Genomic DNA, 13324 nt, shown 5'->3' with positions numbered 1-13324 from the left:
TGCATATGCTTCCATCCAATAAAGAGCTACAGCTGGCAAATGACATGTACAATCTTCAGCCACATCTGGGTGAGGGTGTTTATCTCCTGTCTAGATCTAAAATCCTTTTAGAAAGGTCTATGTTTCAGAGATGCTTTAGGCTAAAATCCACCTACTTTGAAGCACAGAAAGGAGGAAAATAAGGAAAAGAAGAGTTGCCCAGTTTCTTATTTGCTCAGTGTCATTACTATAATTCCCCCATAAAGGCAGAAAGTCTTCCAGTTTACTGGGAAAGAACGATTGGGTTTTTCCACTACCATGGACTGCAGGCTTTGCTCCTACATCCAGGAAAAGGCAAGTGCAGAAATATGGACATAGATAAAGCCTTCAACGGGAATGCTAATCCAACCTAAGATAATTCAATATTCGGAAGTGATTCTCAGTCACCCAGCGGATGTAGACATCACTTTTATTTATGACCTTAAAGCTAGTTTTCAGGCACCTGTCTCCCATATCTTGTGTTAGAATTGTTCCCATTATGGCCCAAAAGAAATTTACTGCTGCCCACGGAGAACTCCAGAAACAGTAAGCATATCCGCATGCCGAGTCCCAGCTGCCTTGACAGCCTGGGGAGTTGTCACTGGGCTGAAGGCAAAACTGCCTGGACAAGGCAGCTAAATACAAACCACCTAGGAATATATCATAGCCCTCAGTCATTCACTCCAGGAACCACCACAGATCCATCAGGATGCAACAACAACAATATAATAAACAAGAAATTTCATCTTCAAGGAGGGTCCCAAAACAAAAGCAAGGGTACATTATTTACTTATGCCCTGGTTCCATATTTTGTAAGAGGAATAGCACAGGGGACAAACGAGCGGCATTGCAACTCTTGCCCTAAGGACTGCAGTAGCTAAACAGATCATTTGTACTGAAGTCATTTAGAAAATGGTTATAAATAACCCACATGTTGACCTTCGGCTTCCTGCAGCCTGCGCCAGTTTGAGAAATGACTCCAGGAATAATTCCAGAAAAGAGCCCTGTCCACTTGCTGACTTCCATTCTGCCTTTTGCTTTCACATCCGCTTTCAGATAAAATTGCGCCTGTTGGAATACCCTAGCATATAGCAATGCCATGAAAAATCACACTGCTGCACTATTTCTCCTGCCTTGGGAAAGGAAAACAATCTTGATATTCTCTTCTTAGAGCGCCTTTGCATCCACTTTGTCAATGAGTTTGGATGGAGTCTGGAAGAACATTTCTGTTCTGCAGAACAACAGTGTAGGGACCCTTATCATTTCACATGATTTGTGATTGCTGTAACACTTGTACCAGCCCCATTTGCCCTAGATTTCTTCCATAAATCTGCACTGTAACTTTCCTCAAGCCAGCATTACATTTCCTAGCACCCTCTGCCCCAGTAAACAACACTTTGAGAATCTCCATTGGTAAATCTACCGACCGAATGAAACAAACTAGTCAACTGAAAAAGTCCAATGGCAACATAGAAGTCAGGAAATGCTGGACAGATCCAGCAGAAATTACTGGGGGGAAAATCAAATGCCTGTACGGAAAGTGTTGTAATTTAGTTTTACTCCAGGTCTAAAAGTGGAAAAACTTAAAGCTTCATACTACTTTACAGCGGCGCCGTTCAGGGTCTGCCAATGTTTCCATTATGAACTGCAATTTTCAGGGGTTTATAACTCAGCCATAAAAATTTGCTTTGGGATGAAACTAGAAATAAAAGCTCTCCACCCAAAAACTAATTCTCCTCCCCTGCCTTTTTTTTTTTTTTTTTCTGAAGGAGCAAGTTAAATTGAATTTGGTTTTTTTAAGCCAGCTTTTTTTAAAAAAGATATTTTTGTACTATTACAAAATATAGATTAACTCTGAGGGATCTGGGGATATAGCAGATGACAAACCAAATACAAGCCAGTATCATTACGCTGCAAGAGGGCAACGGTCTTTTTTTGTTTGCATTAAAAATGTGACCATCATCCCTAAGAGACAGGCAGTAGTCATCCTCTGCAACTTTGCAATGGTAAGGTCTCATCCAGAGTACTCTACCCAATTAGACCATTACATGTTAAAAAGGAGTAAAACACAGAAGAACAATAAAAATTATACGGACCTCCAAAACATGACATAAGGAAAGACTGAAGAACTTAGATTTCAACTAGAAACAGAAGATCAAGGGGTAAGTGGCAAGAGTTTCCCAATATGAAAAAAAAAAAAAAAAAAAAAAAAGTCAGGATGGTGATCGGATGCTTTCCAGGTTCATTTCACACAGAGTAAGAAAAAAATGTTTATCTGCAAGAATGAAGTTTTAAGTTACATGTGTGTAAATTCACATGGCAGTGAAGTCATGCAGTAGAATCACTCTCATCTTGACCTGGTCATATTACTTAGCAAATATTTCTCTTGAGACTGGATAATCACTTTGAAGTTGGTGGTGAAACATAGCACTCAGACACAGCTTACTCAAATACAGCACTTGGATATATACCCTGAAGTTGTATGACCAGCTTAAAAAACCCCACACATCTTTTTTACTAAAGATCATTTGGATGGTTTTTCCCCTTTGCTTTGCATTTCTAGAGTTTTTAGAGCATATTTTTTCAGTTTCCCTGCAATTAAGACTAAAATCTTGATATGCTAATAAGCAAAAATCCTCACATAATCATGACTATGTGAGCTGCAGCTCTATGAAATACATCACAAAATCATGAAATTTGGAGCAAAACAAGAGGTTTTAGCTCTGCATATATTCCATTATGCAGTTGGTTTCCTTTCCACATTTAATACGGGAAAGAGAAACTAGACTGAGCAGTTTCTCTTTTCTTGCAGTGTGGCTTTTCTTTCACTTTGCTAAACTAACATAATTTCAAGTGTCTTTTAACTAGCAATCTTACAACCTTTACCTAAAGGCTTATTCCCTATATAACGAAAGCACCAGGGTCATCTATACCAGTTTGAATAGAATTTGGGAATCAATTTGTTCAGTATTTTGGGAAAGAATTAGGAGATTCTTCTGAGATTACTAGCAAGAAGTATTTGCCGGCTTCTAGTCCTTTCTGTGGTAGCTTATCACAAAGGCTGGGAGTTTATAGCAATTTCAATACCGTGTAGAACACTGATTTATAATTTAAAAGATCACAAAACTTTGAAAAGCTTCTCACTATGTTTTATATTTGGCTGAGTGATCAGCTGACAAAGCATTTTACTTTATGCACATCACAAATTTTAAATATTGCTGATTCTTTCCTAAAGAGAAGCGTATTTCCAAGTGGTGGCTGGGGAACAGATCATAATCTTCTCCCCCCTCTCAAAGGCTTCTGACATTTTCTACTCTCCCTTTGGCCCCTGTCAGTATTACATCTTCTCTGAACTTAGTTTATGGCCCTCAGGGCCTTTACTCTGCAGGTTATTCACCATCTCTGCTGTCCTCCCTCACCCTCTCCAACCATGTCTCATTGGATTGCATCATGCCTGTACCTCTGATATCTGCTTCCCAAGTACTAACTGTCAGCTTCAAACCCTACCCTGGCTCACCACATTATACATTGCTTTTGATCCTAATAAAAAAGTATATTCAATTTAAAAAACCCCAAACAAACAAAACAGCAGTGCATGTCACTTTTCTTCCCAGAAGGTCAAATCCTCCAGGACGATATTTCTCAACCATGCGCACTGCTATGACAGCACCTCACGCAGCACACCTGAGGTTGCAACACCAGTTCCAAAAACACTCAAGACCTAGATGTTTTGTCTCTGCATCTGGCTTGTGCAAGTAAAGCCCAGCTTACTGCTGACTGAACAGGCAAGGTCCTGACCTACTCACAGCCAACCAACCTCATAGCACATTCACAGAATCACAGTGTTAGGGGTTGGAAGGGACCTCAAAAGATCATCTAGTCCAACCCCTCTGCCAGAGCAGGACCACCTAGAGTAGATCACACAGGAACGCATCACGTTGACAGGCTCACGTTACCCTGATGCTGACTGGACATGATACCCTTGCCAGCTGTACATCAAACATGCCTCTGCAGGCAGAAGAAACTTCTTGAGCATTTGGCTCCCGCCCCTTCTACAGTTCTACTCTTGAGTCCAAACCACCACTCGCACCAAGTGGACACGGAGAGAGCTGGGCTCCAATCTGAAAACACCTTGGGAGAGGACTAGATATCTTTTTCCAGGGAAGAACAAGCAGAACACAGGGCAAGTACCTCAAAACTATTTCAGGGCAAAGTTGACTAAATCAGATTAAGTGATCTGTGATGGCGCAGACTACACTGAAAGTTTGGGTTTGCCTTGAAACAGTTCAGGAGTCGATGGCCACCAGAGACAGCCTGAGACACAAGCCACAGCTTTCTTGCAGAAACAGTGGCCTAAGTATAAGGTCACAGACAAACTTGATGCATTCAACGTTTTAACAAAAGTACACAAAGTCTGTGTGTCAGCAAACGTGATAACTGAGCTTGGATTTACACAGTAAGTTACACAACTGCATAGATTCTCCTGTTCTTGGTCCTGCTCCGGATGGTACCCCACAGAGCACACTGCTACTGTACGCACACTGCTCCATGCTGCACTGTAGGAGGACAACACATGAGACTCAGTCCCTCCAGACTGCTTTCCCTCCTCGTTATCCCCCTCCCACCAAGATTTTACCAAAATAGACAGCAGACTATATTAGATGCACAGAACTCTCATTTTTCAGACTGGCACTTGAGGTTCCCTAGACCACATCTTACCTTCAGCTAAGAAATTTTCAAGAGAAATAACAAAATGAAGCAATACTATTATAAGCAGTCCTTGGGTGGGTTATAAGTCAAGCTGCTGATGACTGAGGAAGTTTAATCACCTTCAGAGCCCTGTAACCTCCCTGAAATAGCCCAAAATGTTATGAAATGGAATTTGTACACAGAAAGCAAGGAAAACAGACCTTTTTAATTTACCAGACTTACAACTATGATTATGACAATAATGGTGGGTCAGAATGTTCCCATTACATCAGTGGATCTATAATTAGCCCCTAACTTTGTTTTTCTGAGGAAGTATGAACATCTTTCAGCTTGCCACTGGTTGCTGTATTAACTGCAACACAAGTGCCCCCTCTCCACCTGTCAGCATCATGCCACCATTTTACTTATGTTTTCTTGAGGCATTAAAAAAAAAAACACAAACCAAAACCAAATCACACTGCTCAATTGCCCCTTTGAAATCCTTTTCTACTTGATGTACTATCCAGGAGAAGCAGCTCCTCACCTGGCACAGGGCCAAACCCCCAGTAACTCCACTCATGTCAGGTCCTCGGCTGATGTATATTGGCACGATTCAACTGGTCCCAAAAGAGCCACACTAGTTTACAGAAGGAACTGGCACAGACAACTCTGCTCTACTCTGTATAGCATTAACAGGTCCTCCTAATTATTTATTGAAAGAATGTTTTATTTTCCTGCTGCTCTCTAAAGCCAAGTCCCTCCAAGGTGGTCTCAATCCAGTGCCTGGAGCTGGATGTTAAGCTATTTTTGAATGCCTGCAAGTTCTGCGTGCTGCCGTAGGTAACCTTACCAGGTTTGGTCAGCCAGCCAGAAGCTAAATGCATTCAAGCTCTGAGTATGATGCTGGGAACATATCTGGGAACATAATTTGCACCATTTAATTGTCTCAGTAAGCCAAAACACAATTTCAACTACAAGAGACATCAGCGCACGCAGATGTTATACATGTAAATCATTATAACACACTAACTTGTGGTTATAGCACTGGAGGGAATTTGACAAAGTAAAATGAAGCCCATCCTTCTTAGCACCACTTCAGAATTTGATTCAGTACAAAGGGAAGGTTTTAAATAATTGCAGTGAGTTAAATTTAAATGACTTGAGGTAATTACAGTATTTTTTAAAGCCCACCTTAGCACACTGACTGCTATAGAAGAACACCATATTAAACTTCCTGACACTTGTTTACGCTTCACTACAAGAAGGGAAGGACACTGATTTCAAATAGTACTACACCCAGCAATCGATGTAAGTACGCACAGATGCATTTGGTAGATAAGGATCTATGGTAATACTCCTGCTGCAAGTGTAATGTAACCTATTCTGTTAGCCCATTAAAGTTCTGTGGTTAAAAATGTGATGGCTGAAGTAGCTTTCCCAATATCGCTTCCTGTTAAAGAACACAGACTGTCACAACTAGGGAGGAAAAAAAAAAAGAGACACAAAAATATCTACCTGTATTTCCCTGTCTTCCATTTATCTCCCCTTCTTCCCTTTTATCAATTTCACCTGTTAAAAAGGAAAGTAGAAGAGAAATGAGACAAAAAACCTCAAAGAAACGAAGAACTTTTATGACTTTTGAAGACAAAACTCTCTTGCAGGCTCAAAGGAAGCCAGGGGGTGAGAGAAGAAAAGCTTTAGTCAAACAATTTTTTTTTTTTAAAATAACTAACAAAACAGAAATTGTTGCATTGTTGCACTGCATTTACCCCCGCCCCCTGCCCAAATACTATTTGCTGCATTTCAAAACCTCATACAACAAGGGCAGCCAGCCTGCAAGTCTGGAAGGGAATTCAGCACATGTTATTGGTGGATGATTTCAACACAGCCACAAGAGGAATGCATTTAAGGATCCATATGTTTGGTTGGCACCAAATCAAGTTCTATTAAATAACACTGTATTCAGCTACACAACAAATTCACTTACCATACATTTCACATGAGAACTAATTTGTTTGAGAGGAATATTGCTGATGTTTATATTGGTTTACTGTAATGAAAACAGTATTTTCCAAACTATGAACAAATGCATACTAGTAGTTTTACAGTGGCTTAACCAAAGTACTGGTAGTGCTTCAAGAAGGGAATTTATACAATATGTATGTTTCTCAGCACTGCTCACGCCAAACATAGTAAGAGGGTTCCACTTCAAAGATGGAACTTGCTTGTAACACCAGGAGAGCAGACCTAAGTCTCTGCATAGGCCATGGGGAGAGCTGCTGAGGCCAGGAGGACTACAGGCAACTCCAGGCTTGACAGCTTGTTGTGTCCAAAAATGCCTTCAAGAAAACCAAACATGTCTGTCCAGTTCTGTTGGGGTGGAGCACGACACGAGGCTCTCCTTTCTCATGCCACTCTACAGAAATTATGAAGGCAATCACTTACCTGCTGTTTTAGCTGAACATCAAACCCCTAAATTTTAGATGCAAAACTAAGGGCCTTTACACAAAAATGCAAAATTCACATACCATTGCCTATCTGGTCAACAAAGCTGCCAAATATTTTCACGTACAGAAAAACACTAGCGACTGCATTGTGCTATAAAAACAATAGAACATCTTGAGGATTTCACTTAGTAATTCCATGCGCTCTGGCATTAATCAATTGGACATCTTCAGAAAAAACATATTTCCTTAGTGGGGAAAAAACCCAGTTCTTCCAAGACAGTCACCTTCAGTGTTTCACATGTTTATAGTTTTGCTTAGAGAAGCATCGTTTTAAAAAAACAATTGAGAAGGAGCCAAGGATGATTTAATGATGCACTTACTGAAACCTCTGCAAATTGTCTTTTTTGTCAGTTTTCGATATACAAAATCTGCCTTGGCACTTGCAATCTTAATATCCATTCTTTTCTTTTCACCAGGACAGTTCTGACTTCTGGTTATGAGTCATGCTAAGTTATAAATACAAACGGAAGCATGGGCTACATTGTTTCCAAAAAATATGTCAACGTATTATTAAAAATACTGGCACCATCATCCTTCATTTTTGATCCAGTTCATTACTGAGGAAACTATTTTAAATTAGCACATGGCACTCCACATCACCTTTCCATGTGCTGCAGGTGTCCATAGTACAAAAATTGCTTCCTGTAAAGAAAAATCTGCATAGTTCTAAGTGTAAATCTGATGTGATGTGTCATGGGATCAAACATTTCTCCATAGGCTGACTGTCCAACAGGAGAGACAATGTACTTCTAAACAAGCTTCCCAAACCAGTAGGGAAGGAAAGGTGGCAGCCAGACAGTAAGTCCTAACTGGAAAATACTCTGACACATACCAAAGAAAGGGTTCATCCCATTTCCAAACCCTGAGCTGCTCACTGGGAATTTATTTAGCAATTTAAACTGCAACCTGTTCAGTGGAAACATTGACAAACATTCATTTATCTGAAAGGTGCAGCACCAAGGCTTAAGTCAAGATGGGTCTATGGATAAACCCGATTTAAATTATTGCATGTTTGGAAAAATCCTATTTATGGTAACGCAATAGTTCTTGCCCAGAAGGTCATCAACCAGCCATCAGTACTTCTGGAGTGCAAAGAGAATGAAGGGAAGCTCCATTTTCTTTTAAGTATAAATGAAGTCTGCTCCCAGAATGATGTATCACATTAACCTGCAAATTATTCTAACTTACACTAAAAAGTAAACTCAAAAGAGAGACCTTTCTCAGATATAAGCATACCTTAAGTGGGCTAGAGATTAGCAATTGAAAATCACAGCCATGGAAGGGAAGTATGGTTGAGCATTCAACCATTCTTATTACTCTGGAAGTATTAAATCATTGCCTTTGCATTTTTGGCATACTGCTGTGACTAAGGTTCATAGTTATTTTGGCTGCCCCTGATAAGACCTTGGCTACATTAAGAACTTCACCCCAAACCCTCCAAACTCAAACAAAACAAACTCCATGTTTGAAGCCAGACTTTCTACACAGATCCATCAGTGGGAACCATAGGCTCTAATGCAGCAGAGGTTGCTCACATGCTTGAGTATCAGTATTTGGCCAAAATGCACTCCAGAAAGGATTTTTTACACTAAGATCAACTATGACAGCAGGTAAGCCTTGCAGTCTGATTTAGTTCTGCACATTTTAAAGGCCAAGAAGCACAGAAGTAATATTTTTATAAATTCTCTACTGTATACATGACAGTAACATCTCTTGATGGCTTTTTTAAATTCAAACTACAATCTGACGTGCTTGATGTCTACCAGTATACATTCTGACAAACACCTTCAATTACACCAAGAGAGCACAAGCAACCAATTAATTCTTCTATGGTCTTATTCTGAGCTTCAAAGTATTAGATTATTACTCCTTCACGTTGCATTTAATTTAAAACAATAAGCACTTTCAAGAACTCTGAGCAATATATCCTCCAACCACAAAATACCGGCCCTCTGAAGTAGTGGAAAAGCTGTAACTATACTCTCCGGTCTGTTTTGACTGTCTTCACTATGTTTTAAGGCCCAGGTTACAAAGTCTCATTGGCTTTGTTTTCAGAAATCTAACTTCCTTGTCACTAGCAATTAATGATCCAAGAATAATGTTTAACACTCATTACACAACTGTTTTTGAGAACTTAGTAAGGGGCAACCAGCTTTTGCCTGCATTTTCAAAGGAGCCTAATACACAATGAACCCACAAAAGATTTCAGGTGCCTCCTCATCAAAAGCAGTGTCTACAGCCCCCCACATGCTTAACAAAATAACGGAATTTCTGTACTTAACCAAACTAACAAAACCTATCTCAATGACGGCAGGTTAGCTAAGGTAGTCAGGCTCATCACTGTGCCCTAGGGAATAAGGGGCCTTACGAGATCCACGCCATTGGCTCCTCTAAAAAGTTGTTTTTAATCTAACTGTTCAGTACACACAGTGCTCACCCAAGACACAGGGAGCAAGCTCATTTCCTGCCTTTGCCTGAGAAGGTGCAGGTCAGTATCCCACACTTGCAGGAAATTACTCAAACCAGTGATCAGTAGACTGATGCAGAATGCTCTGTCTTCTTTACTTCAACTGCAACAGCTAAACACTCCTTAAGACAGAGATGGAGAACAAGCATAACTCTTTTGGAAGTACTCACCTAAGCAAAGGAAAATCTGGAATACCTTGTCTGCTCTAGTGTGATCATGCAGTCTATACTAAAAAGATACTCGATAAATTGACTATGTAGGTAACATTTTAAGGCCTGGCACACAGGTGAACATGCTCAGAAGGGCAGAGGAATTAACTCCAGGTGTCTCACATCTTTAGCTAACACTAGCCACTGAAGTACAGAATGGGGTTGGGGAAACCACTGCCTTTTCCTTCAGGCTTTCATTTGTAAAGACAAATATTCTCAGTTACAGCTCCATACATGAAAAGTACTTGTTTCCCACATGCTGGGTGAGCGCTACTCCGATCAGTGCTACAACTGATTAGTTGGTCACTAAGATGTGAACAGGATGCTGTTAAGTCCCACTGCAGTGTAGAGAGATACATTTGAGCAGACAATCTGATATGGAAAGTAGAACTGCCAGCTGCTGTTTCTTCTGAGCAGTGATATCAGGTTCCCACAATGGAAGCGGGTTTGGAAAACAAAGTAGGAAACTACATGAATTACTAATTGTGTTACTTCCTTTCTCTAGAGCATCTTTAACAAGCTGCATCACAAATGAAGGTTGACACACACTGGAAAACTCACGGAACGTGTCTTTCTTCTAAGATCTCACAAACAACCTTCTCAGCTGTCCTCGAACATGTGTCAACTGAAAAGTAAACTCCTATTGCTTTCCTCCATCTATGTCTTAACAAATTTCATTCTAACATTGTCCACTAGGTTCCCATTTCTGTGTTTTGCCATCTGGATCTCATCTTTATAAACACAAGTTAATTTCACCCACTTGGCTCACTTCATCTGTAGAGACTCATTAAATGGCTTTAAAGATGATTTACTAAAAAAGCTAGAGCTAAAGATTTAACATGAGAAGAGATTAATTTAAGTAGAGAACTTCTTACTTTAATGTCAAAATTACATTACCAATGACTTCTGGCTTCCCACATTGATCAACTGATTCCTGCCTTATTCACATTTGTTCTCTGACTCTGTACATCTGTACTAGCCCATTAATTACTCAGAAGGCACCCCAAGTTCACAGCAATGATTTAGTCACAAGTTTCAAACATCTGAAATACAAATGTGTAATGGCAGAAATTTAGAAGGAAAAAGAGAGTCCAAACACCAGTGCTTTGTTTCTGAAGCAGTATGGAACACACTGAGCCCAGAGTTAAAGTTTATATTAAACTAGTTTTCTTTTGCTTATTGAATTTCACCAAAACAGTACCAAGCTCCCACAAAGTAACATCAATCTGAATGGATTTACTCACTCAGTTATTTCAGTTATATTTTTAAATGGTATTAAAAGTTTGTACTTAAATGCCAAACTTTTCTTAGTTTGAAACAAACAAACAAACAGACGTTGAAAGAGTTACAGCAGGAACATAAACAGCACACCAACTACCTGCTCCTCCCTCCTCTGGATCAGCACAGCACAGAGTCACCGTCTTTCTAGTTTATGTTCTCATATCTTCAGTAGCTCAAGTGATACAGATCTATGCTTGGCGCTGAAATTTTGCAATTTATTCCTCAAAATGATGTACAGGACTGTATCTTTAAACATGTTTTTCTTCTTCAATCTGTAAGACAAAATGGAAGAAAGCCCACATACGAGAAAAAAAAAAAAAAAAAAAGGAGACAGAGCCCAGAGTTTGCTCCTCCTAAGAGTACATAGCATCTACCTTCTTAACAGCTTCATAGGATATGTAAATGTCCCTAAAGATATCAGGAGGGAAAGATTAGGGATGAATTAGAACGGTTGCATTCTTTTCCATTCTCTTCATCTAAATCTAGGTACAACTGATAAGACACACCAGTTCAGGGCTCTGCAGGCCCTGATGCCTGCTGCTGTAGCTGTGTCACAGAACCACAGAATGGTAGGGGTTGGAAGTGACCTCTGTCCCAACAATGTGTAACCAGTTAGTCCAGAGGGAACTCCATCCAGCAATCAACAGGTAGATCCTGTAGCTGTAGTGCCACAAGCATTGTTGAGAAGCCCTTTCAGTAAATGAACCCCTGCCTTGTGCTCCAGTATCAATTTGAAAATGAATATTTTTAAGCATAGTAAAAAGGAGCCAGGTCAAAAAAAATGGGCCAGTCAGTCAAAACCCTATCTGGATTACTTCTGAAAGATTCTGTCAAGCAGCTGGGCTAATTTTGACTATTAAAGTTTTCATTTGACTAGAGATCTAACAGCAGGCCCACTGTCTTCAAGGACTAATATTGCCTCTGGCTGCTCCTCAATACCAACCAGCAGTCCAACTTTTTCTGGACTAAACTTCAATTTGTTTGTCCAACGTGAGCTAGGCACCATCTGGGACACAAAGCCACACCACCCTCAGCCAATGGGCTACGCGAGTCACACTGTCCTCACTATAGCTACCTGCAGACCAAAGAAAAACTCTATTGAGAGGTTTTCTCACATCCCACAAGTGACCCCAGAACACTGTGATTTGGGACCCAAAAAATTTTATAGCGTATATCTAACAGATTTCCAAGCTTATGTCACAATGCATCTCCTGATTAGCTGGCATTTCACTCACAAGCTGAGGAAGATGGAAGAAAACAGGTGCAAACTGGGGACTTCACTGTTTTCTAGGAATGTCATGAAATGCAGACCTTTGTAATTGTTTCTCAGCCTATATCAAGGGAACAAACCCAAACTCCGTATCCACTGTATTTGCAATCATTGAGACTGCAAAAGCAATCAAAAGAACAGGGTTTGGCTTGGCAGTAATTCCTGTTCCCTCCATGATCTTATTTCAACTGTTTTGTGCTATTCTCTGACCTTGTTAAAAGCCACCTTGCCAGGAGCCCGCCACTTTCCCATCTGAATGCCCTTGTCACCAAAATGAATTACCGCCTTGCATTAGTGGTTCAAACAGCCTCCTGATAGGAAATGCAGGAAGAGCAGAAAATGGTGCAAAACTCAAAATGATATATTATCGCTAAAATGCTACAACTTCACTTGTCAAGGATTGTAATTAGAGCTGGGCCAAGGCAATGTTAGCTCAGCTGCCTCTGAACACACCTGTTTCAATTTAATTTGCAGTAATTAGAAAGCCTAGGGCACCAGGAAAAAATGCTCTACAGTTACTGTTTCAAATAGCTGAGTTTTCATGTGCCATTTAAAATCCTGTTTTTCAGAACAGACTGCTGACTTGCTAATGCTAGCAAAATGAAATAAAGCATAATATTTTTAGCAGCAGGAAGTTGTTACTTGCTACTGCCAATTACATGCCTTGTACTTGAACAGTGACATTTTTTCCCCTTTGCTTATTCTTCAAGATAGGTAAAAGCTGGCTTAGGTCTTGGTGCACGAGGATTCTAACAAAACTCCGAGTCCCCCGGAGCTGGCTGACACTTCTGGAGTCATAGCCAATACTGGCAGCAATCTGCTGTGACAGAGCAAACAACAGCGTCCCAGATCCACTCTTCAGAAAAGGGGGAAGGAGAAGATT

This window comes from Leptosomus discolor, chromosome 2 (genome assembly GCF_034619465.1).
Source record: "Leptosomus discolor isolate bLepDis1 chromosome 2, bLepDis1.hap2, whole genome shotgun sequence".
NCBI classification, from domain to species: Eukaryota; Metazoa; Chordata; class Aves; order Leptosomiformes; family Leptosomidae; genus Leptosomus; species Leptosomus discolor.
Note: the sequence above shows the minus strand (reverse complement) of the source record.